The 23,604-nt window shown below is 42.3% G+C and overlaps 1 protein-coding gene across 3 annotated transcripts in view; it reads right to left on the bottom strand.

The window, feature by feature from the left end:
* Positions 1-7,407: 7,407 nt before the first annotated feature.
* Positions 7,408-23,604, bottom strand: part of MTHFD1L (methylenetetrahydrofolate dehydrogenase (NADP+ dependent) 1 like) — a 249,628-nt gene continuing 233,431 nt past the window's right edge. For all 3 annotated transcript variants that reach the window (XM_056567352.1, XM_056567354.1, XM_056567353.1), the window contains one exon: positions 7,408-8,694. The gene's annotated coding sequence lies outside the window, so the exon portion shown is untranslated. The remainder of the gene's footprint in view (positions 8,695-23,604) is intronic.

Here is a 23,604-nt window from a genome sequence, read left to right as displayed (position 1 = left end):
GGGATCAGCAAATTTCCACCCTCATTCCTACAAACTTGTATCTATAAAGGTGCCCATACATTTCAGACAAGAGTTGACCCAACACACTGACTTCAGTGGATTCGGTCAACTGTTTAAACTATATGATGGAGATGCCGTGGAGAACGTTCTGCTGCCTGCAACATCCTCCAGCATGAGCGGTTTGGCCTAGCGCACAGCCCTCCATGTGCTAGGCCAGAGGTAGCCTGACTGCCATTAGGTACCGAAAGGAGATCCTCAGACGCCTTGTGAGACCAAATGCTGGTGCAGTTGGGCCTGGGTTCCTCCTAATGCAAGACAATGTTAGCCCTTCTGTGGCTGGAGTGTGTCAGCAGTTCCTGCAAGAGGAAGGCATTGATGCATGGACTGGCCTGGCCATTCCCAAGACCTGAATCCGATTGAGCACATTTGGGACATCATGTCTCGCTCCATCCACCAATGCCACATTTCACTACAGACTGTCCAGTTGGCGGATACTTTATTCCACGTCTGGGAGGACATCCCTCAGGAGACCATCCGCCACCTCATCAGAAGCATACCCAGGTGTTGTAGGGAGGTCATATGGGCACGTGGAGACCACACACACACTACTGAGCCTCATTTTGACTTGTTTTAAAGGACATTAAAATCAAAGTTGGATCAGCCTGTAGTGTGGTTTTCCACTTTGATTTTGAGTGTGACTCCATATCCAGACCTCCATGGGTTGATAAATTTGATTTCCATTGATAATCTTTGTGTGATTTTGTTGTCCGCACATACGAAAGTATTTCATACGATTAGTTCAATTATTCAGATCTAGGATGTGTTATCTTAGTGTTCCCTTTATTTTTTTGAGCAGTGTATAATAAAAATATGGCCCAAATAACAGTAAATAGATTCCGCTCAACCAACTTCCTGATCTTTAATGGAACACATCAGTGATTTACTCTATCTATATATCCTTGTCATGGAATTCCTTTCGCCTGCTTTCCGGCAGATCCCCTTAGAGGCATAGCCATTTGTGGCTTCAAACTCAAATTATACTTATTTGCCAATGACCTATTAGTCTATGTCACTTCCCCCTGGTTAGTATTTCAGTAATATTAGAGGAATGTGAGCATTTTGGCATAGTTCATAACTTTTAAGTCAACGCTCAGAAGTCGGACATATTGAATGTGTCCCTGCTGAGCTTGGAAGTAAAGCATCTTCAATTAGTCTTACCATTCCACTTGAGACAAGCCTCCATTAAATATATGGGGACTTTGCTACCAGCAGACCCTTTTAAGCTATTTGCCCTTAACTTTACACTGGCTATTCTGTCTATTATGGTGTCTATTCTGATCTGCTATTTTCTTGACTCTGCCTCTATCTAATCCTGTTGTACCTTGCTGCTTCTTCCGAGCATGACCCGGATTGTGGACCATGCCTTTGTTCTCCTCAAGCCAGCTGTTCTACTAACTCAGCTCTGCTACTTAGTAATCTGCTTTGCTGCGCTGATACCACCTACAGCATCTCCACTCGTCCCTTCAGTCTCTATCACCAGTGCTTGGCACCAGCCAGGTCAGCCAGACCATAAGAAAATTAGACTCTGCTCCATTTTTGGCCCAAAGTCAAACCTATAGACGGTACAGTGGGTATCCACCGTCTATACCGAAGACTCAAGTTATGGCCAAGTTTATTAAAGAGGACATGAAGATTTAGGAGCTGGGTTCTTTGTTGCAAAGAAAGATGGGTCACTCAGTTCATGCATAGACTATTGTGACTTGAACAAGAATAAATATCTGCTGCCCTTTATTTTAGAATTATTTGGCCACATTTGAGGAGCCCAGATCTACAAGCTGAAACTGTGAGAAGCGCATAATCTGATCCGTATCCCTTAGGGTGATGCGTGGAAGACAGCATTTAACACTCACAAGGGCCAATACGAGTGTTTATGCCCTTTGGCCTATGCAATGCTCCTGCTGTATTTCAGGAATATGTCAGTGACATCTGCCTAGACCTGCTATATGAGTGTGCGGTGGTTTATATGGACGATATCCTCATCCTCTCTGCAGACTTGACCACCCCTTTAAAGCATGTGCATCTGGTTCTGCAGTCATTAAGGGAGAATGGACTATATGTCAAGTTTGAAAAATGTACATTTAAAAACGTCCACCCTGCCTTTCTTGGGATAAATCATCTTCAACATTGGCCTGCAAATGGATCCAGGCGAGGTATCTGCTGTATTAAATTGGCCACGTCCACAGGGCCTTGGCGTCATCCAGAGGTTTATAGGGTTCGCTAACTTTTACAGACTTCTACAATTTCTGCCTTGATGAACAAATAGTTGTATGCAAACAAGGGGACAGAAGGGGGAGTCAGTTTTCTTACTATTGAAAACGGTTTTGCTGCAACCTTTGTTCTCCTTTACCCAGACACTTCTAAACTGTTCTTTGGCAAAGTGGATGCCTCTTCTGTCAAAGCGGGAGCAATCCTATTACAGAAAAACTCCAAGGGGAAGTTTTTTTTACATGCGATTTCTTCTCCAGCAGGGAAGAACTACAAAAATGTGAAGGCTGATGCTCTCTCCTGTTCATCTGACCCAGTGGATCAGATTGAAGCATCTCAGCAAAATGTTGATGTCTGGTCTCTGTGGCACCTGTCGAGGTGAAAGACTTTCCCCAGGAAAGACTTATGTCCCTCCTTCTCCCTCCTGCCTATTTCATTTGAAGGATTTTATTATACATAACACCAGCTCCACAATGCAGTTACAGAACTACTTAAACTGTTGTAGTTTAAACATAAAACTAACACAATTTGGATTAAGCTGAATCACAAACCACAAGCAAAGATCCTGCAAGTCTGGTATTCGTAAAGAAGAAATTTGATCAGGCATAACCCGGTGTTTGTTCACCAAGTTTAGTGATGATTTTACAGCTGCCTGCCAACTCAGGAAACCCACTAATCTACTTCACCACTCTCACTCAGAATATCTGGCTTCTGTCCCAACCTGACCACATAAGCACCTGCTAATTCTGAAACCCATGGCCAACTAGACTGATAAATCAAAATTAAAGAGTACCTGTCATCAAAATTATTTTTGATATGTTATAGCTGATTGTATATAGAACAACTTTCTAATAGGATTTTTTTTTTATTTTTTTAAATTCTTCCTTTTAGGTGTATTTTCATTTTGGAAATATGGCAACTAGGGGTCTTCCTATGAGTCCCTGACCGCAAGCTTTTGCATTGATTTTGGACTCACGCCGGCCTGGCAGAGAGTCCGAAACCGAAGAGGGCTGGCTGAGCACGTGACGAGCTCAGCACAGCTCCCCGCCTGTCAGACAGGCGGGATAGCTGTGCTTGCTCACATACACGATAGGGCTCTGTAAACTGAGGACAAGCGGCACTCTGTGCAGTGAGGAAAAGCGGGGCTCTGTACACTGAGGACAAGCAGGGCTCTGTACACTGAGGACAAGTGGCGCTCTGTACACTGAGGACAAGCGGCGCTCTGTGCACCGAGGACAAGCAGTGCTCTGTACACAGAGGACAAGTGGGGCTCTGTATAGTGAGGACAAGCGGGGCTCTGTACAGTGAGGGCAAGCGGCGCTCTGTGCGGTGAGGATAAGCAGGACTCTGTACACTGAGGACAAACGGCGCTCTGTACAATGAGGACATGTATGTAAAAGTACAACGCAAATAAAGAAACATAGCCGCACATCTACCATTTGATCTATTTGCTTCACAGCATAATTTAAAAAAATTAACAGGTTGTTAGTATACATTTTTATCAAAAAGTACAAGCCCACTCGCCACATCAAGGCCACCTAGTCAGAGTGGGTCCCTAACCTTACACTGGTGTAGTGCCGGGCGGTGACTACTGCCTCCAAGACACCATGCCCAGCATCATCCTAGATCTGTGACCTGTACAGCCTTTCAGGAATGTCTGTCCTGTACACATGCCCTTATATTGGAGGTTGTCAGATGATGTTACCCCATTGTCAGATGATGTTACTTGCTATCCTAAACCAGGAGGGAAACAACTTCAGGTGACCTTAGCGTCCAGGATTTCCCTAACCCCATATGAGTGGGTCCCTCACCTCATCATTACTGGGCCTCCCTTCCATAGCTGGTCAGGTGCTACCAAGCCTCTGCTACTGCTCCCAGCTGCCACCACTCACCTGGGGTACGAGGTGATGCCAGCTTTCTTAAGCTGGATCTCCCAGAGTTCCTTTGCTGGGTTTAACACTTCCACTGTACACGGCCGCTCTATCTCCCAGCAGTCCGACAAAGCTCTGGAACTGGTGGCCACAGTAGCAGTGGACTGAGATTCTGACAGCAGACAGTTCCTGCTGAATTACAGGGCTACTTTTTCCTCTAGGTTCTCCCCCAGCTGCAAGCTGGGCAGAGCCATTGCCAGCTGAAAAAAGGTCACCATCCTGGGGTTCGAAAGCAGGGTGGGGTGCACAGGGGAGAAGCAGACTGCAGGAACATGCATACTGTTCCTGCACATCCCTGGAACAGAAAGGCAGGCACAGAACCGCAGGCTGGAGGCCAGGGTAACTGTGAAAGAGTTGAGCACCGTACGCTTCATCATGCCCGCGATCAGCTCATCTATCCTGGAGGCTGTCAATATGCCCACCCATGCCCAGAACACACACCCATGTAACAGAACATATATGTGGCAGCAGGACAGGGCACATTGAGTCATCTGAAGGCAACTGTAGCAATCAATTCACCAGGCAGCTGTTAATGGCCCAACATAGCATTGTTGATGTGGTACTCAACTTACTCTCTTCCTCTGCTCTCCATCACTGGGTTTCGGGAGCACGCTCTGGGCATTCCTCCTTTCACTGCAGGCTGCTCTGTAACCACCTCATTTCTGTTTTCATGCTGCACATGTTACAGAGAGGAGGGCTATGAGAGTGCACCTGCAGTATAACTTATACCCTATGGTGGTGACTGTATAAGAAGATACAATTTTAACACAAAAATAGAGTTTCCTAAACTAGTTCAAATAATTAGTTGTTAAAAGTTCAGTCCTATTTATGCATACATTATTGTTTTCATAGTGCGTCACCATGTGTGTCATCCAGCTTTCTCCGACACCTGAACGGCTGATGAGGACACCTCATGTATACTTGATAACAAGTATACATAACAAAATGTCAACTTTTCATGCCCTGTAACATATTAAAAGTTTTTCCTAATGACTATGGCCATTTAGAAAGGTTATCTAGGAAGAGGAAAAGCAATATCTTTCCTTACTTCTGGCGCTTTATTTCTGCATCCCTGCAATCTTAAAAATAATTTCAGAAGTGGAAGAGGGGAGGGCAGAAGGTCAATATTCGCATGCTGATGATTTCTAAGATGACAGAGAGACAATGCATCGGTAGTGAGAAAAGTTCCTACTTTTTCTTTCTCTAGATAACCCCTTAAAAAAGTGAAGCACAGTTCTTATAAAGACCCCACGTGTTTTGTGCTGAATACTTTCCATCTCTACAAATGTTAAAGGTGAAATTGGGGCACACATTTTCTAGGAGTGTCCACATATTGAGATGTTTGGGTGCAAAGTTTTATCTTTTTTTTTTTTTTATATCTTTTCATCCTCTATTTCTTGTTCTGCTGAAAGGGTTTTATTGTCCCTGATTCAGGTCCCTAAAATGGCCTCTTAAAGCATTTTCCCCTCTGGTGACTTACTATAGGGAAACATTGGAATACACCATTTAGTGCATTTCTGGAATGTCTTTCTTACATCCTCTAGATTGAAGACTTGACTACCACAGTTCATGATCGCAGAGGTAAATATCTCGGAATCCCCCGATATGCAAAGCTGGCTCAGTGCACATGCACCTTAACTTCCTTTTGTCCCTAGGTTTGTGGCATACATCCCAGTCCACCTGTATGTATTGGTACACATTCCACAGAGAATAAATTAGCTGTTTGAATCCTCCCCCCAATTCCTTCCTCTCCCCCTTCTCATTGTTCTCCTGTTCCTGGTTGTTGCTAAAAGGGGTACTCCAATATATATATATATATATATATATATATATATATATATTTATATTTATATATTTTTTTAAATCAACTGGTGACAGAAAGTTAAACAGATTTGTAAATTACTTCTATTTTAAAATCTTAATCCTTCCAGTACTTGTCAGCTATTGAGGAATTTCCAGAGGAAGTCCTTTTCTTTTTAAATTTCTTTCCAGTCTGACCACAGTGCTCTCTGCTGATAACTCTGTCTCATGAACTGTCAAGAGCAGGAGAGGTTTACTATGGTGATTTGCTCCTGCTCTCTCTCTTGACAGTTCCTGACATAGACCGAGGTGTCAGCAGAGGAGCACTGTGGTCAGACTGAAAAGAAATTTAAAAAGAAAAGAACTTACTCTGTAGTATACATAGTATTATTTTATTGGACTGTTTTCAGCCACACAACAACTTTCTTAAGTAAAATCAGTGAGTCACAGTATAAGGCGCAGTACAACAGGCTTTCTCAGATGGCCAACAAGTATACACAGCAGAGTACCATATTGGGTTAGATCATACATCCAGATATTGCTGATGGTGGCCCAGCACTGCCTTCCCAGCAGCACCCCTACTTAGAGAAAGCAAGGAGCGTACAAAAATAAACACCACAATGACAGATATTCAGATGTTGGAACCCTTTTATTGTCCTGAGAATAGCTCCAGTTAACAAAATTGCAATGGCATATTATTGCAAAACAGATCATTTTTTATTTGTTAAAACAATGCAATACAGTAAGAAAAACTGAACTGGATGGTCTGACTGTATAAGGGCTGTTATTACAAAACTAACTTAGCATATCTTTTAGATACAATTTTGCATTCTTTATTGTAACAGAAAATATCTTGTTGAGAGAAAACCAAAAGTCAAAATATATTTGTAAAAAATATTTTAAAGAATCTTTACATATTTATTTTTGTGAAATCACTATTTCTGTTCAATACCATTGTCAGAAATGCATACACATATTTTTATACCTAAAAACAATATCGTAATTACAATAACCATGTGAAAAAATTGTTAGGCATGTTCTTATACTTAAAGGGAACCGGTCATCAGATTTTACAATACATACGGTATATAAGTATGACCTACTTCATCGCTCTGCTCCGTCTGCTGTCAATGCTGAGGGGGCAGCACTAGGTAAGTATAGCCCCCAGCCCACGGGACTACCTATGGGGGAATACTTTTAAACTATATATCAACATCCATTCAGGCAGAAACGTCTCCCAGGGATCGTAAGGAAGAAGATATTAACATATATATATACAGTATATATATAATGCATTGCCACACTTCATACATGGTAAAAATCTGATAACAGATTTCCTTTAAAGAGAATTTTTTGATAAAATACATAATGTTTTGTTTTTTTAACTTACAGATATAAGCCTTTTTTCAAATCAGTTCTGGTAGCCATCTTTACAGAAGTGACAACAGGAAGTGCAATCGTTTAGTTGTCAATAATTAACGTCTGTTTCTACTTTTGCAAAGATAGCTGCCAAATGGGCCAAAAAATGTCAATATCTGCAAGTAAACAAATCGTAAGTTTTCTAAATGCACTAATTGCAGATCTACTAATATATAACATGTTATGTGTTGAAATGCTCCTAACATTGTTGGCTCAGCCTTAGGATGGGCCTACAATGTGCTGTTGGTAAAGGTCTGACACTGGGTAACCCCTACCCCCAACAAAAAGAAGAGCATGCAGCTCTGCTGCTTCTTCAATGTACTTCCCAATAAGGTTCTTTTCTTTTTCATATGTCTATGACTGGTATTGCAGTTACACTGCAACCACATGGCTAGATTAGGGAGGCAGTACCAGCCTCAGAAGTGCCACCTTGGACTATGTAGGTAATAACATTTTCATACTAGTAAACCAGTTTTATTCAGGCAAGAAACACAGAGCTGTTTCCAAATCAACTTTGTCACAGTATAAACTGTACCATATCAGTTACTGTATGGAGACACTTACGGCAGTGGGGTACAGGGGTTTAAATTCCCGGAGATAATACGCTAGGGCCTATTCTAGAGAGGGGATATAAATATATCAACTAAGAAGTCCCACACCTTAGGGTAGGGCCACACATGCCGTATTTTGCTGCATATTTTCCTACCCACTGAAGTCAACAGGTAGCAAAATCAGCTGTGTATTTTTCTACCCATTGACTTTAATGGATATAAAAATATGCAGCAGTGAATATACAGCAAAATACGCCACGTGTGACCTTACCCTTAAGGTGTTATTGTCGTTTAAAAAAACTTGTCATGTCATATATATTGGTGTTCAGACCCCCACCAATGACATTTTCTAAAATTATAGTACTGCTTTAAGTTTAACAGAATTTTTTTATTTTTGGAAAATAAGTCTTATTTTTACAGATTTACTAACCTATTAGTCCCAAGGTCTATGTTTACAAAACGTTATCATGATAAAATTACAAGGATATTTGTCAGTAAACAGCATGTAACATGTATGGATTGAAAGTCTTTTACTTGAAAGGTAAACATAAGTAAAATTATATATACAGACCAGTTGTCCTTTGCCCCAGACATTTCAGATTTAACACTGTATTACTTAGAAAGTAGAGACTCTGGATTCTTGAAGGGTTCGGTTGGCTGAGTGAAAATGAAGTAGTAAGCATTCTTGGGATTCACACAGAGATTCCAAGCACAGGCAGTGAGCAATTCTGGGTAGAAAAAGAAAGTAGATACCTATTTTAATATTTTACTTCACAGCAGGCCACAGAAGCACACAATCAATTCACTAGGAACACACAGAAGACCCATTGTATGACTGATAGACCTAGTGTTATGGTGGGCAGCTCAAGATCAGATGAAAAAAAAAAAAAAAAAAACACTCACTTATTGCCCTAAGCTTATAACCATCACATATGCTGTGTATACACTACTAAAATAAAACCAACACTGCTCACAAAGAGACAATCTTTATTATAATAAAGAAGAATCACAGTACAGAAAACAGGGAGGCATCCCTCAGAGCAAGCAATAATACAAAAGGATGAAAAAAAAATCCAAAAAGCATGTATCATGGGGTAAAGGACGGTAGCAATGGATACCCAAGAGTTCTACTATATGAAAATATAAATGAAAATCTGAAAAAGAAAGACACAAGGCCACCGTTATAATTACAACCCAATATAGTAGGACTTGTCTGGGGCATAACGAAGAGATTGACTGGGCCCAAACTTTCTTAAAGAGAGTCATAGAGTCAGAACGCATGGCTGAAATCTTTTTGCTTAATATCTTATTGACTCTAGCAACCACTCAGGTTACAGAAAAAGTAAAGAGGTTTTCCACTGTAATGCCAGATAAATCCTATCAGCCAGCAAGATAAATTGGGTCAGAGTGAATACTGAATTGGGCATAGTAGGAGGACGTGCCCCCAACAAACAATCTGCAGGCAAAAAGGGAAGGACCAGCACAAGATCGCATTCAGGATGGCCACAATTGTGGTATGTGATAATCGTATAATTCTAAAGCTGTAATCTTTGACTTTGCTTTACAGGGATCCTATCACCAGATTTTACCCTACGTAACTTGTGTCAACAGGTATATAGGGTAAAATAAGGTTTCTTACCATGTCCGGATGTTCGGTTTTAAAAGTTTTCCACACCATATGCCAATAAGGGAGTGTGGCTTTGCCAAACAGTCACCATGCCCTGGGCTGTAATCACTCCTACTCATGTGTGATTGACAGCCCAGACACAGCAGACATCACCACTTAGCGCCCTTTGCTCCCAGAAGCTGCTTCATGCCAAGGGATATCGCTTTCCCTGGGCTAGCACAAGATTTTAGTAGAGAGTTGCAATGTTGGCTGTGCCTGGGCCATCAATCAAGCATGAGGTGGTGTGATTACTAGGGATACACTGATAGGGAAATTTTGGTCCAAACCCGAAAATTTTGGCTGTGCTTGGTCAAAAACAGACACCAAAAATACATTGCCCCAGCCAATTTTTTAATATAGTTTTTGTAAAATTGTCAGAATTTTTTAGTTAAATACATATGTGAATTTAAAGGGGTACTCCACGCCCAGACATCTTATCCCCTATCCAAAGGATAGGGCATAAGAGGTCAGATCACCGCGGTCCCGCTGCTGAGTTCGCTCTGTGCGTAATGACGGGCGCTACAGGGGACGGAGCAGCGTGATGTCATGGCTCCGCCCCTCGTGACATCACGGCCTGTCCCCTTAATGCAAGTCTATGGCAGGGGGCGTGATGACCGACACGCCCCCTCCCATAGACATGTATTGAGGGGGGCGTGCCGTGACATCACGAGGGGCGGAGCCGTGACGTAACGATGCTCCGGCCCCTGTATTGCCCGTCATTACGTGCAGAGCGAACTCGCTCTGTGCAGTAATGATAGCGCGGTGCCGCAGCGGGAATCCCGGGGCTCCCCAGCAGCGGGACCAGGGCGATCTGACATCTTATCCCCTATCCTTTGGATAGGGGATAAAATGTCTGGAGGCAGAGTACCCCTTTAAGTAATCTGAAATTAAAAATTCCATGCTACTAATAATAAAATAAACATCACGCCCTGTACACTAAACCAGCTTGACCCCCTTATAAATTATGGGCAAATGTGGGAAAAATGCAGCAAGCATTAGGTACTGGTCCTGCTTCAGATGTGGAGATCCTGCTGGTACTTGGTGCCACACAGTCCATTCTGCCCTTAGGACACAGGGAAATTCCAATTTAGCATTATCACTTTTTCCTCCTCGCTTTCTAAGAGCCATTACTTTTTTATTTTTCTCCTTACAGCACAGTTCCTACACTAGCGTCATAGCTGTGGTGGGACTCAGGACGTACAGGCACATCATGGTGCGCTAAGTCCCAGGTGCCCAGGGTGTACCTGTACCCCCTGTGTCCTCTAAGGGTCAAGTCACGTCGTCCTCCCTGCCTCCCCCCGCTGAAATTATAGGCAGAAAATTCCCTCAGCCGAAAGGGGCATTTTCGGCCAATAATTTTCAGCAGACAAAATTTTGGTGCATCCCTAGTGATTAGAACCCAGGACGCTGTGACTTTGTGATCCTGCATGCTCTTAGGACTACTTGAGGATATTAGATACCATCATAAGCAGCAATAACACCTCAAACATCCATGGCTAATGAAGGGCCTCCCTGAAAGGAGGCATGACAAATAGAGATGCACCGAAAGGGAAATTTTGGTTTGAAACAGAAAATTTAGGCTGTGCTTGACGGAAAACTGAATTGCCCCGCCCACTTTTTTTTCAATATAGTTTTTGCAAAATTGTATTATCAGAATTTTTTCGGTACTGATGTACTTGAAGGTGACATGGGAACACATACGGGGTGGCTATAGAAAGTACTGGCCGGGCTTGGAGCCAGCACTGCCACTCACCATACACTGACTCCAGGACACACGCCTATCTGATTGGTTGCTATGGGCAACTACTCCATTTTCCTCAGCACCTTCTGATAATTCTCCCCCTTATATCTTTAAAAAAAAGAAGAAAAAAAATCAGTATGCTTAAAGTGTTCTCTTCTGACCCCTATAACTTTCTTATTTTTCCCATATATGGGGTTGTATAGGGGCTAGTTTAGGGGCTAATTGCAAAACTACAACTCCTAGCATGCCCAGATAGCCAATGGTTGTAGGGCATGCTGGGAGTTTTAGTTTTGTAACAGCTGGAGACACACAGATGTAATTTTTTACTTCTAGATACTGATTAATGCTATGCTATAGGAGCCTACAGCACAACACTGATCAGTGCAATAGGTGCTCCATTACCACAGGCTGCTAAGGCCTGCATTATTGGAGCACAGATCAGACAGGACGGAAGAAGGTAGGGAACCTCCACCCGTCCTCTCAGCTGATCGGGACCCAGCGGGGCACTTTAGACGTCGCAATCAACTTTGATTGCGGCATCTGAAGGGTTAATGCCAGACATCACATGGATCAGCGATGTCCGACATTAGCCAATATGAAGCGAGCCCGAGTTCTCGCCCACAGGGGATGAGGCAATTCTGCACCTCACACTGGAGAGCGTATAAAGTGAAAGCCACGCCCCTAATTATCGGCAGGAAATCCCCTTAGCCGAAAAGGCCATTTTCGGCCAAAATTTCGGTGCATCCCTAATGACAAGGTTTTTAATTAATGGCTGCTCTTCAGGAAGATACCACCGATCATACACTGAAGGCCTATGCTAAAAGGACAGATGAGGAACTGAAAGCCCCACACAACCTATTCCTCCATTGCACATTTAGAGTAGTAGTGGCCTGTAGTAGCTGTATTAGGCGCAGGGACAGCCTGGGCTCCTAAGTCATTTCACAAATGGAGGCGGCTCTTTCTGTAAATACACTGGTACCCTGTGATGCCATAAGTAACTGATGGGCTGTTATGGCAGCAAGGAGACTAACAAAGGCCCTAAGTACAAGTGCCTGATAGGCTGCCTGTCAATACTTGCATTACAGCACTGCATTACAATAGAAAAGAAAGGCAAAAAAAAAATATATATATATATATATATACACATACACAAAGTCTATAAAAAAATCAGATCTATAGAAAAATAAAAATGAGAAAAATTAAAATGAGAAAAATAAAACACATTTTTTGTCCCTAACACCATGTTTTACTTCAGGGAAAAATATATACTGTACTAGGTAACACTTAAACTATGGGAGAATAACCATTTTTTGTGCATCTGACCTCCCAAAAAGTGGAATACATGTAATGTAATAAATAAACTATTATCTTCTTACTACTGCACTGATTGCGCTATGATTGATAACAATGATATATATGGTGACTGACTGCCTCTTGCTTCTATATGAGACCACAGTGGTTGAAGTGGGAGAGGAGGGAAATTGTCATTCTTGAGTTTCTACATTTGAAAGCTGAAAATGCAATAAAATGTATCCATAAAAAAAAATGTAATTATATATATATATATATATATATATATATATATATATATATCTATATAGTTTTAACCCATAAAATAGTACCACAGTACTAGTCCTGCCCAATGGATAGTAGGTTTTTGAACTTATACTGCAGCTTATATTTAGGATCTGGTAAATGCAGGGGAATTACTTTATTTTACATACAGAATATGCAAGAAACCCATTATATGGTTCTTTGACCTAAATATTCTATTTTTCTCCCCACATGGCAACATCATCTTTCTTTGTAAAAGGTACTTGCTGAAAGGCAGGCACAGCAGTCAAAATCCTATTCTATATAATCTGCTTTAGTTCAGCTTGTTTATGCACAAGGTTCTTACATTTCATGAATCCTTAGGGTAAATTTATGGTGTCGGATCAGAATGAAGTAGTTGGCCCGTGAGGATAGCTTGAGATTTTTGTGAGAACGCTACAATACATATGCATTGTATCAAGCAGTTAGAACGAAATCTGGTTCTACTTGAGCAGTCACAGGAGCAATGCATTATGTTTAGCAGTTTTACTTGTTTTATCTACGAATGTTAAAAATTAGCTAAAGCTTGTTCTGGCATTACCATAAAACTTATGCACAACTCACATCCCTACGAACTCAAAGGTAAAAGACAGTTTGGCTCCGAGGAGTTATTCTTTGATTGAAACGTTTTGTGGCAACAAAAATTTTAGAAATTAACTTTTTGCACTTTAGGAATCCATCCCAATAAAAAACGCTGGGGTCAAAAGTATGCAATTAAATGTAATGGCTCAGATTTATCAAAACTGTCGGCGACAAAAAATGTCTGATTTGCCCATATTAACCACTGGAGCTCTGCTTTCATTTCTTAAATTGTGCTGGTAAAATGGAAGCTGGGCCCCATTGGTCGATGTTGGCTAATGAAGTATGTTGAAGGAGAAAGGAATATTCGTTGCACTCACCAGGTTCGTAGTTGCAAAAAGTTAGTTCATCTTTATTGAAGAATCGCACGGTACATCAGTGCAGAAGGGAAGGGAGGAAAACAGACATCAGCTCCGGAGAAGCTGACTGAGTGCGATGGACTGTTTCACAGTAACAACTAGGGATGTAAGAAAAAAATCGATTCTCGCGATAATCGCGATTTTTCATTTGCCGATACAGAATCGATTCAAAATATTTTTGAATCGATTCTTTTAGGGATGTGGAATTTTTAATAAAACGCACTTTATCTTACCTGCCAACGAGCCCCCGGAGCTCCGGTACAGGTGTTAGGTCCCCGGGCTGTATTCTTCTTACTTCCTGTTAGTCCGGCACGTCACATGGAGCTTCAGCCTATCACTGGCCGCAGCGATGTCCCGCCTCCGCTGGTGATAGGCTGAAGCTCCATGTGACGTGCCGGACTAACAGGAAGTAAGAAGAATACAGCCCGGGGACCCAACACCTGTACCGGAGCTCCGCGGGCTCGTTGGCAGGTAAGATAAAGTGCGTTTTATTTTATTTTGCAGCCCGGACGGGATAACATGAGAAAAGTGAGCACCGGAGTACTAGATCGCCGCTGTCAAAGCTGACAGCGGTGTCTATTGGGATCTATGAATGCTCCCAGGTGGGCGATATATCGCGATGTATCGTCACCTAGACGGTATCGCGATATATCGCGATATATCGAATCGCCACACTGGTATCGCGATTCGAATCGAATCGCCAAATTCTTGGCGATTCACACCCCTAGTAACAACTGCTTGATCACGCTCTGATGTTGGCTAATGAGACACTGCCAATAAATCTGGGCCAAAATGTTTTCATAAAATGTATTGTTACCTTAGTTCTTGGTGAAATTTTTTCATATCAATAAGAATATTAAAGGGTTTGTCCAGTGTTTTTTTGTTTTATAGTTATATGGTGCAAATCATTGTATTTAGCTTACCAGTTCTGTGCTTGGTTTCTTTTCCTTGTCTGGTGTTCTTTTGTAGTTATTTTGAAATCTTCCCGGAAGATACGGTTTGTTACTGGCTTCCTGTGACTTGCAATCACATTTCACTCAGTGTTGTTGGCCATGTTGTCCACGTCACTAACTCAGCTGTGATGTTTTCTGCTGCACCTCCTCCCAGATGCAGCTCTGCCCTGCCCCTCATGAATATGGTAATCACATTTGCTTATTTAATTTTAATTTTTTACAGATTCATTGGTTGTGACAGTCATTGGCTAATGTTCAGCCAATAGCTTTTCAGAATGGACTCTGCAGCACCTATCTTCTTACTTGTTGTGCGCATGTCTATTCCTTGCTGTGCAACGTCCTTAGCAACTGACTGTAACACTCACGTTGCTGAAGACAGGAACCCCGGTGGATGTGGATCCGCTGGACCTGTGTGGCAGATGACTCGGACCGTACCAGGGAGTGGAGTCTAAGGTGCAGCTTGTTTTCATCAGAGCCCGCCGAAAAGCGGGATGGACTTGCTGCGGCAGGCAGCACCCAGGTCGCTACCCCTGGCACGGCTCAACCACACAGGCATCTGAGGAGATGCGAGGCACAGGAGGGATAAGGCAGCTCATAGTCTGGATAGCAGAAGGTCAGGACAGGAGGCACATCAGCATAGTCAAAGCGAAGCAGGAGTTCTGTAGGCAGGCGGCAGAGGAGCCAGGTCAAGTCACAAGAGCAAGAGACCTGATACACGGCAAGGCAATACTGAGGAACGCTTTCTGCTTTCTCAAAGGCACAAGGCAACAAAGATCCGGCAGGGAACTGAGGAGGAATTTATAAATGAACCACAGGTGGATTACACTAATGAGCGTACTGGACCTTTAAATCTTAAATCTCCGGCACGCACCCACCCTAGGGGACGGGGACACGCATGCCAGAGAAGAGAGGCAGAGGCAGGAGAAACACCTGGAGAGTGACTGACTGGGGCTCGCATGTGAGCGCATCCCGCGATGAGAGTCCCAGCCCCGTCAGCAGCAGAAGGTAAGGGAACCATGTGCTCACGGCCAGCGTGTGTGGCCAGAGCGCATAACGTAACACTGACTTACTTCTGAGCAGACTCCTGCAGTGCTGAGGGACTACTATTATTCCCATCATGGAACAGGCTATTTTCCATGATGGGAGTAATCGTTCCCCGGCTGCTGGAGTTTGCAGTCAGCTGGGGAGGCTACATTAGTTTGTACTACTACCCCCATCGTGGAACAGATTCTGACCCATGTTGGGGGTAGTAGTACAGGGGCTGAAGGATTTATTGCACCAGGTCTCAATTCTGACACCTGATGCGATCAGCAGTTATAAAGCAGAGGAGCGAGCAGCATGCTGCATTACTCTGCGATGTATATACTGTTTAAACATAATTTTTAAATCCCCCGTGGGGAGTCCTGAATGGCCGGCACCGAGGAGCCATTCAGGGCCCACGGCAGGGTTTTTAAATTACTACTGTGTTAACCCTAAATGTATGCCCCCATGCATATTTTTAATAATTTATTGGCCCCAGTGTGCATAAGTTTATCCCCCCCCCCCATGTCCATATCCACCCCAGTGGTCTTATTCCCCGGCTATCTGCTGCTCCTCATCTTCTAGGAGCAGAGCAGTAGTGGGGACATGTCAGGATGCGGAGGAGAATGAATAAAGCCAATATGTCCATCATGTCCGCTCCATTCATTCATTCTCCGCCACAGCTGCCGCCTGACATGTCCCCGCTGCTGCTCTGCTCCTAGAAGATGAGGAGCAGCAGGAAGCCGGGGAATAAGACCACTGGGTTGGATATGGACATGGGGGGATATTGACTTGGGGGGGATATTGACATGGGGGGGAGGGAATAAACTTATACACACTGGGGCCAATAAATTATAAAAAATATGCACGGGGGCATATATTTAGGGTTAACACAGTAGTAATTTAAAACCCTGCCTTGAGCCCTGAATGGCTCCTCGGTGCCGGTGTAAGGTGGTTTTTTGCGCCCCCGTAGATCCATGCGTCCGCTCCTCCCCCAGCTCTCTGAACATTTACGAAGCTAGAGCTGGGGGAGGGCAGAGAAAGGGGAGGGAGGAGGTTCACGCCCCCTCCCTCATCTCCCCTCCCTTAGCTCGGCTGGACGCAGATCTCTACGGCACGCCCCCTCCCTGAGGACATAGATCACCACGGCAGGTCCCCTCCTTCATCTCCCCGAGCTGAGGACATAAATCTCTACGGCAGGTCCCCTCCCTCATCTCCCCGAGCTGAGGACGTAGAGCAGTGCTCCCAATGAGCTCTATGTGTAAAGGGGGACATTTAGCCTGTACAGTATGTCCCCCTTTAGCCCGTACAGTATGTCCCCCTTTACACATAGAGCTCATTGGGAGCACTGCTCTACGTCCTCAGCTCGGGGAGATGAGGGAGGGGACCTGCCGTGGAGATTTACGTCCTCGGCTCGGGGAGATGAGAAGGGGACCTGCCGTGGCGATCTATGTCCTCAGTGAGGGGGCGTGCCGTAGAGATCTGAGTCCAGCCGAGCTCAGGGAGGGGAGATGAGGGAGGGGGCGTGAACCTCCTCCCTCCCCTTGCTCTGCCCTCCCCCAGCTCTAGCTTTGGAAATGTTGGGAGAGCTGGGGGTGGAGCGGATGCATGGATCTACGGGGGCGCAAAAAACCACCTCACACCGGCCATTCAAGGCTCCCCGCGTGGGATTTAATAATGATGTTTAAGTATACATCGCAGAGTAGTGCAAAATGCCGCTCGCTCCTCTGCTTTATAACTGCTGATGGCATCAGGTGTCAGAAGGGAGACCCGGTGCAATCAATAATTCAGCCCTTGTACTACTACCCCCAACATTGAACAGACTCTGTTCCATAATGGGGGTAGTAGTACAAACACTAATGTAGCCTCCCCAGCTGACGGCATATTCCAGCAGCCGAGGAACTATTACTCCCAACATGGAAACCAGCCTGTTCCATGATGGGAATAGTAGTAGTCCCTCAGAACTGCAGTTGTCTGCTCAGAAGTAAGTTAGTTAGTTGCTAAGGACGCTGCGCAGCAAGGAACAGACATGCGCACCACAAGTAAGAAGATAGGTGCTGCGGAGTCTGTTCTGAACAGCTATTGGCTGATCATTAGATTAGATCATTCATCACAACCGATGAATCAGTAAAAAAATAAATAAAAAACAATTTGTGAATGTGATTACCATATTCATGAGGGGCAGGACAGAGCAGCAGCTGGGAGGAGGTGCAGCAGAAAACGTCACAGCTGAGTAAGGGACGTGGCGCTCACAACATGGCCGACAACACTGAGTGAAATGTGAGCGCCAGTCACAGGAAGCGAGTAACAAACAGTAACTTCCAGGAAGATTTTAAAATAACTACAAAAGAACACCAGACAAGGAAAAGAAACCAGGCACAGAACTGGTAAGCTAAATACAATGATTTGCACCATATAACCGGACAAACCCTTTAAGATATACCAATAAATTTGTTAACAAGTGAAACCTTGTCACAATTTAGACTTTCTTTCAACCAAGCACATTGGTGGCAGAATATAACTAAGCACATTTAACTCTTTAATGATCTCCAAAATTAAAATTTTAGCATGTTTATTTTGCCATTCTCTCCTTCTAATGACCATAACTTTTCACATCCACAGAACCATATAAGGGCTTGTTTTTTCCTTGACAATTGTACTTTGTATTTACACCCATCATTTTGCCATAAGTTAAAAAAGTGGAAGTGAAATTTGAAAATACTATTTTGCTCATTTGGGGAGGGGGGTGAGTGGTTAATTCTTATGCTGTTCATTGTGTGGTAAAATTTAGATATCTGTATTTATCAGGTCTGTAGGATATGTCTTACTACTTCAATTTCAATATTATATTATAGCACATATAAACTATGTTCATGTTTTTTCTTTATTGTCTTATTTTAAAAATCGGAAAAGGGGGTGCGATTAAATTTTTTATTTTAGGGGATAATATTTTTGAAGGTTACGGCAGCCACAAAGCCCTTCAGAAAGCCAATGGATGCCATGACAACGGTTCAGCTCCCCGCAACCTTATTTCAGGGAGGTGACCTGAACACCAATAATGTAATGCCTCACTGTTTAAATGCTGCTTTCAGCTTTAAGAGCACCATCTAAACCATTACAATATCTGGCACAGAGCAATCTGTGGTAGGTGCGATTTGAACAGTACCGGAGATCGTTCGGTGCCATCTATTAGCTACATGTAGCTTTATTTGTCACTAAAGTTACAAAGGTTTCGGTGATACACTACCACCTTTCTCAAGTGCATTTGAGAAAGCTGGCAGTGTAAAACAGCATCGTGATGCCACGGCCTGCCCTCCCAATACAAGTCTATGAGAGGGGTGTGGCAGCCATCACACCCCATCCCATAAACTTGCATTAAGGGGGCAGGCCGTGACGTCATGGTCCCAGTCATTAAGCAAAAACAAGGCAGCATCATTAAAGGCTTAGAGGGGTACTCCACTGGTCAGCATTCGGAACATAAATGTTCCAAACGCTGCCCAGTGGAGTAAAATGGGCAGACCCCAAATACACATGCAAACCTGGAGAGGGGCATGCATAACCAAGACCAGCCATGCCACTCACCAGATGTACAATGCAGAACACAGTTAGCCTGCACAGCAGTTGTACCACCTATAGTTATACCACTGGATATATTTACAGGAAAACCACCTGCCCCTCTGTATTGACTAAATGTGCCACTAAACATTCTCTATATAATGTTTATATTATGTCTCTATATCTATTATATATTCCTTCTGAACATGTCTATTCATCGTGTGGGCCTCTACAGAATTCTTATGGAAATTACATCAATACAACAAGCACATGATACAAAGAAATTCAATTTAAGTTAATTTAGACAATTTCAGGAGGATAAACATCACAGTTTGCCTTGTGACATTGAGTCATGGGAACCCCATCAGCGTTACATAAGAAGATGATGATGATGAATAGTGGGCTTTACAATTGTCCGTCATTGTTTCAGCTATAAAAATAAGACTCACGCTGGCAGCCATGTGAAACTTCAAAATATTTCAGGAAAGTATAGGCAAGAGAGTTTAGGTCTCCATGTGACATGACAAAAAGTTACTTAAGAGTAGAGTGTTTTTCTATATTCTATGCCTGTACTGTAAATCACTATCATTTGCTTTGCTACTACATAAATGCAGAAGTGAATATAGAATATATAACAAATATAGAATGTAATCAAAGCAATGACAGAAAAATAAAAATAAATGCTAACATACTAAAATCAGTAAAAAAATTATTAAACCAACATGTCTTAGACATGGTCAAACATATATGCATGGAAATAACTTGTTTGTTTCAAGCGGCATCTGTACTGCTTATATACCCCCCCCCCTCCATAGGACCCACAATTCAAGGGTCCATGTTCTGCACATGGTTTTAATAACCTGCCCATCTTTAGAAAAGCTATAAATTGAATGATACAGTGAAACCTCAGTGAGAACACCACCTAAAATCGCATTGAAATGTGGTTTCCTAAAAGAAAATGGTTACAATGTATAACGTATGATGGTCTGAAAATTTGTCATATGAAACCTGGTATGGAATAGAAGGTAGTTGTAATGCTGGCAGTTGCCAGTGTGTACCACATTCCACTGCCTACCTGGGCCAAATAGCATGCACAGCTGGAGGCTGTTCCCTCCGCACTGTCTCACCCAGCGACAGTGTCTGGTGCATCTAGCAGGAGCTACACGAGGCCTATCTCTCTAAGGGTTTGTGCACTCCTCTGACTCTATTCCCCCTCCAATACATGACTGCCATATTCTATTTAAGGATGCTCCGCCCTAACGATCTCACCTAAGCTACAAAGTGATTATCCATTGAGAAGGTTCAGTTGACTGCTGTTCTGTTGTATCCCATGTTTCTAGACCTGTTCTGCTGTACCCCATGTTTCTGTGCTAGCATTTCTCCTGCGGTGTTGCTATCAGTGTATGAAGAGTGGGAGAAGAGGATTGCATTGACAATCCAACACAATGGGCAGCACATTGAACACATTTTAAAAGTGGTCAGAAACTTGTAAATAACTCATGAAAGAATAAAGTTACGTTAAAACCAAGCACATCATGGTTTTTCTTGTGAAATTCCCAATAAGTGATGTGTCACATGACCCTCTTCCTATTGAAAAAACTAAAGTTGGATTTAACTCCTTAAAGAGTACCTGTCATCAACAAAAACATTTAATATGTTGTTCATAATCATTAATGAAGACATATTGTAATATAACTTCATTAAAAAATATTAATATTTATACCAGTTTTTTCATTTTATACTTTTGGCCACTAGGGGTTTCTCTTCTATGCCTGGTCTGCAGGCAGCTTCCTATGCTTTTCATAGTAAGTGTACAGCTTTTAGTACTAATGCTGAAAGGGCACTGGTCCTTCCACAGGAAGTTCAGTACTCTCAGCTCAGGACTCGCTCCCAGCCTGGAGCAGCACTGTGAGCTACAAGCCTGCACATACCTCTCACATAACAGAGGACAGTCAACTCCCCCTCCCCCTGCTCTGTGTTCTCCCTGACCCTCACCACACGTTGGTCCCTTTTTATATAATGAAAAAATGAATAAAAAGTGATCAAAAAGACCAATCAATACAAAAATGGTACCGATAAAAACATCAGAACACGGCGCAAAAAATGAGCCCTCATACCGGCCTATACGTAGAAAAATTAAAAAGTTATAGGGGTTTGAAGATGAGCATTTTTAACATATAAATTTTCCTGCATGTAGTTATGATTTTTTTCCGAAGTACAAAACCTATATAAGTAGGGTATCATTTTAACCGTATGGACCTACAGAATAAGGTGTTATTTTTACCGAAAAATGAACTGCGTAGAAACGGAAGCCCCCAAAATTCACAAAATGACATTTTTTCTTCAATTTTGTCGCACATTGAATTTTTTTCCCGTTCCGCCGTGGATTTTTGGGTGAAATGACTAATGTCACTGCAAAGTAGAATTAGTGGCGCAAGAAAGAAGCCATCATATGGAATTTTATGTGCAAAATTGAAAGAGTTATCATTTTTAGAAGGTGATGAGGAAAAAATGAAAACAGAAAAACCTTGTGTCCTTAAGGGGTTAAAATGGCTGACTTCAAAATGGGCGCCATGGTCACCACCCATCTTGAAAAGTTTCCCCCCTCACATATACTAATGTGCCACAAACAGGAAGTTAATATCACTAACCATTCCCATTTTGTTAAGGTGTATCCATATAAATGGCCCACCCTGTATATCAAAATGCAGGTACACACAAGTCTCTAATATACATTGAACTCAAATTTCTTTGATCATTTCAATAATATTGAATGATGCCATCTCAGGGCTTTTCACATGCAGCAGAAGAAAACATTCTGCCGCCTTTGTAAATCATGTACAAATAAACATTAGCTTAAATATTCTGAAAAACAAAACAAAAACCATGATCTGGTTCGCTGTAGATGTGGATTTTGTGCAATATACTGCAATAAATTAACCACAGCCAGTGGTGTTAATCCATTAAAGTATAAACCTGCTTGAGTCAGTTCCAGCCTCCATTATTTTACATAGCATACTATTGATTCTGGACTCGCTATACATAAGTACACTGACAGTAGTCACACATTTGCTTACAGGGTTATAGGTTATATTTCTTTTTTAGCTTAATGGAGTAAAAGAAAAGATGGCTGCTGATTTTACAACCAGCATAGACAGGAAAGATTAGTGGAATTCAATATTCACTTTGCCAGGCCTTAAGATAGTTTCCAATGGTAAAAACATTTCCTTCTCTCTGACTTGCAATCGTTATAAATGGCAAGAAGCTGGAAATCTGAATGGATTGTGGGATGCAGAAGGCATTAGGTTTTATACCTTAAGTATGTCAGGCTTGTGAGGCCATTAAATATTGTATAAGAAGGAATTAAAATACCTGCAATACTTGGACTGTTCCTGTAATTTCCAATTCTATTCTTTCAGCTACGGCAAGAGAGTCAATTATTTGGTGCCGTAAATAAAATAGTGAAAATCATTAGCACTTTTTTATAATTTCCAAATATACCAAAGTATATACAGTATCTTGTGCATAGCTTACAAAATAATACAGGCAAAGTAAAAGTTATTTTAGAAAATTGTTGTAATGTTCATTTATTTTTGTTTTCTTATGTCTTGGGGTCTGTTCAGACTCTAGTTTTTCTCTGAGCAGTTTGCTATTCTCACTGGCAGGGGAATAGTTAATGCTCTGAGCCAATTGCAACTCGGGTGTGGCTATTTAAAACCAAGCTCTGCTGCACTCTGGTTGCTGGTGATTTGTGCAATGCTGACCATGTCTGCCTAATCATGCACTTTGTAATATTTCTAAGTTTTTAACCATGGTTAATAGTCCTGTTTATTATAGATTTTAGTCTGCGTTACATTTGTCGTTTTTTAGGATTTTTGTATGTCTGTTCAGCTTTAGTTTTTTATCTTAGTCTTTGTTCAGAGTCTTTTTTGTACAGTACCCTCTATATAGTGTTCTGTGTATTATATTTATGTTTCCTACTAGGCCAGTATTCTATTTGGCTTTAGTATTAATGTCACTCCATGTGGGGAGTCTCGAGAGTTCATGATATCTTATCTTCTGAGTTTTTTGTACATACACTGATCCATGATCACTGATCTAGTGTTTCCTCTGTACTTTACCATTAGTCTATAGTGTCCTCTGTGCTTACTCACTGATCTGTGTCCTCTGAA

The sequence above is a fragment of the Hyla sarda genome, chromosome 3, assembly GCF_029499605.1.
Source record: "Hyla sarda isolate aHylSar1 chromosome 3, aHylSar1.hap1, whole genome shotgun sequence".
Taxonomy (NCBI): domain Eukaryota; kingdom Metazoa; phylum Chordata; class Amphibia; order Anura; family Hylidae; genus Hyla; species Hyla sarda.
This window is presented reverse-complemented; position numbering and strand designations above follow the sequence as displayed.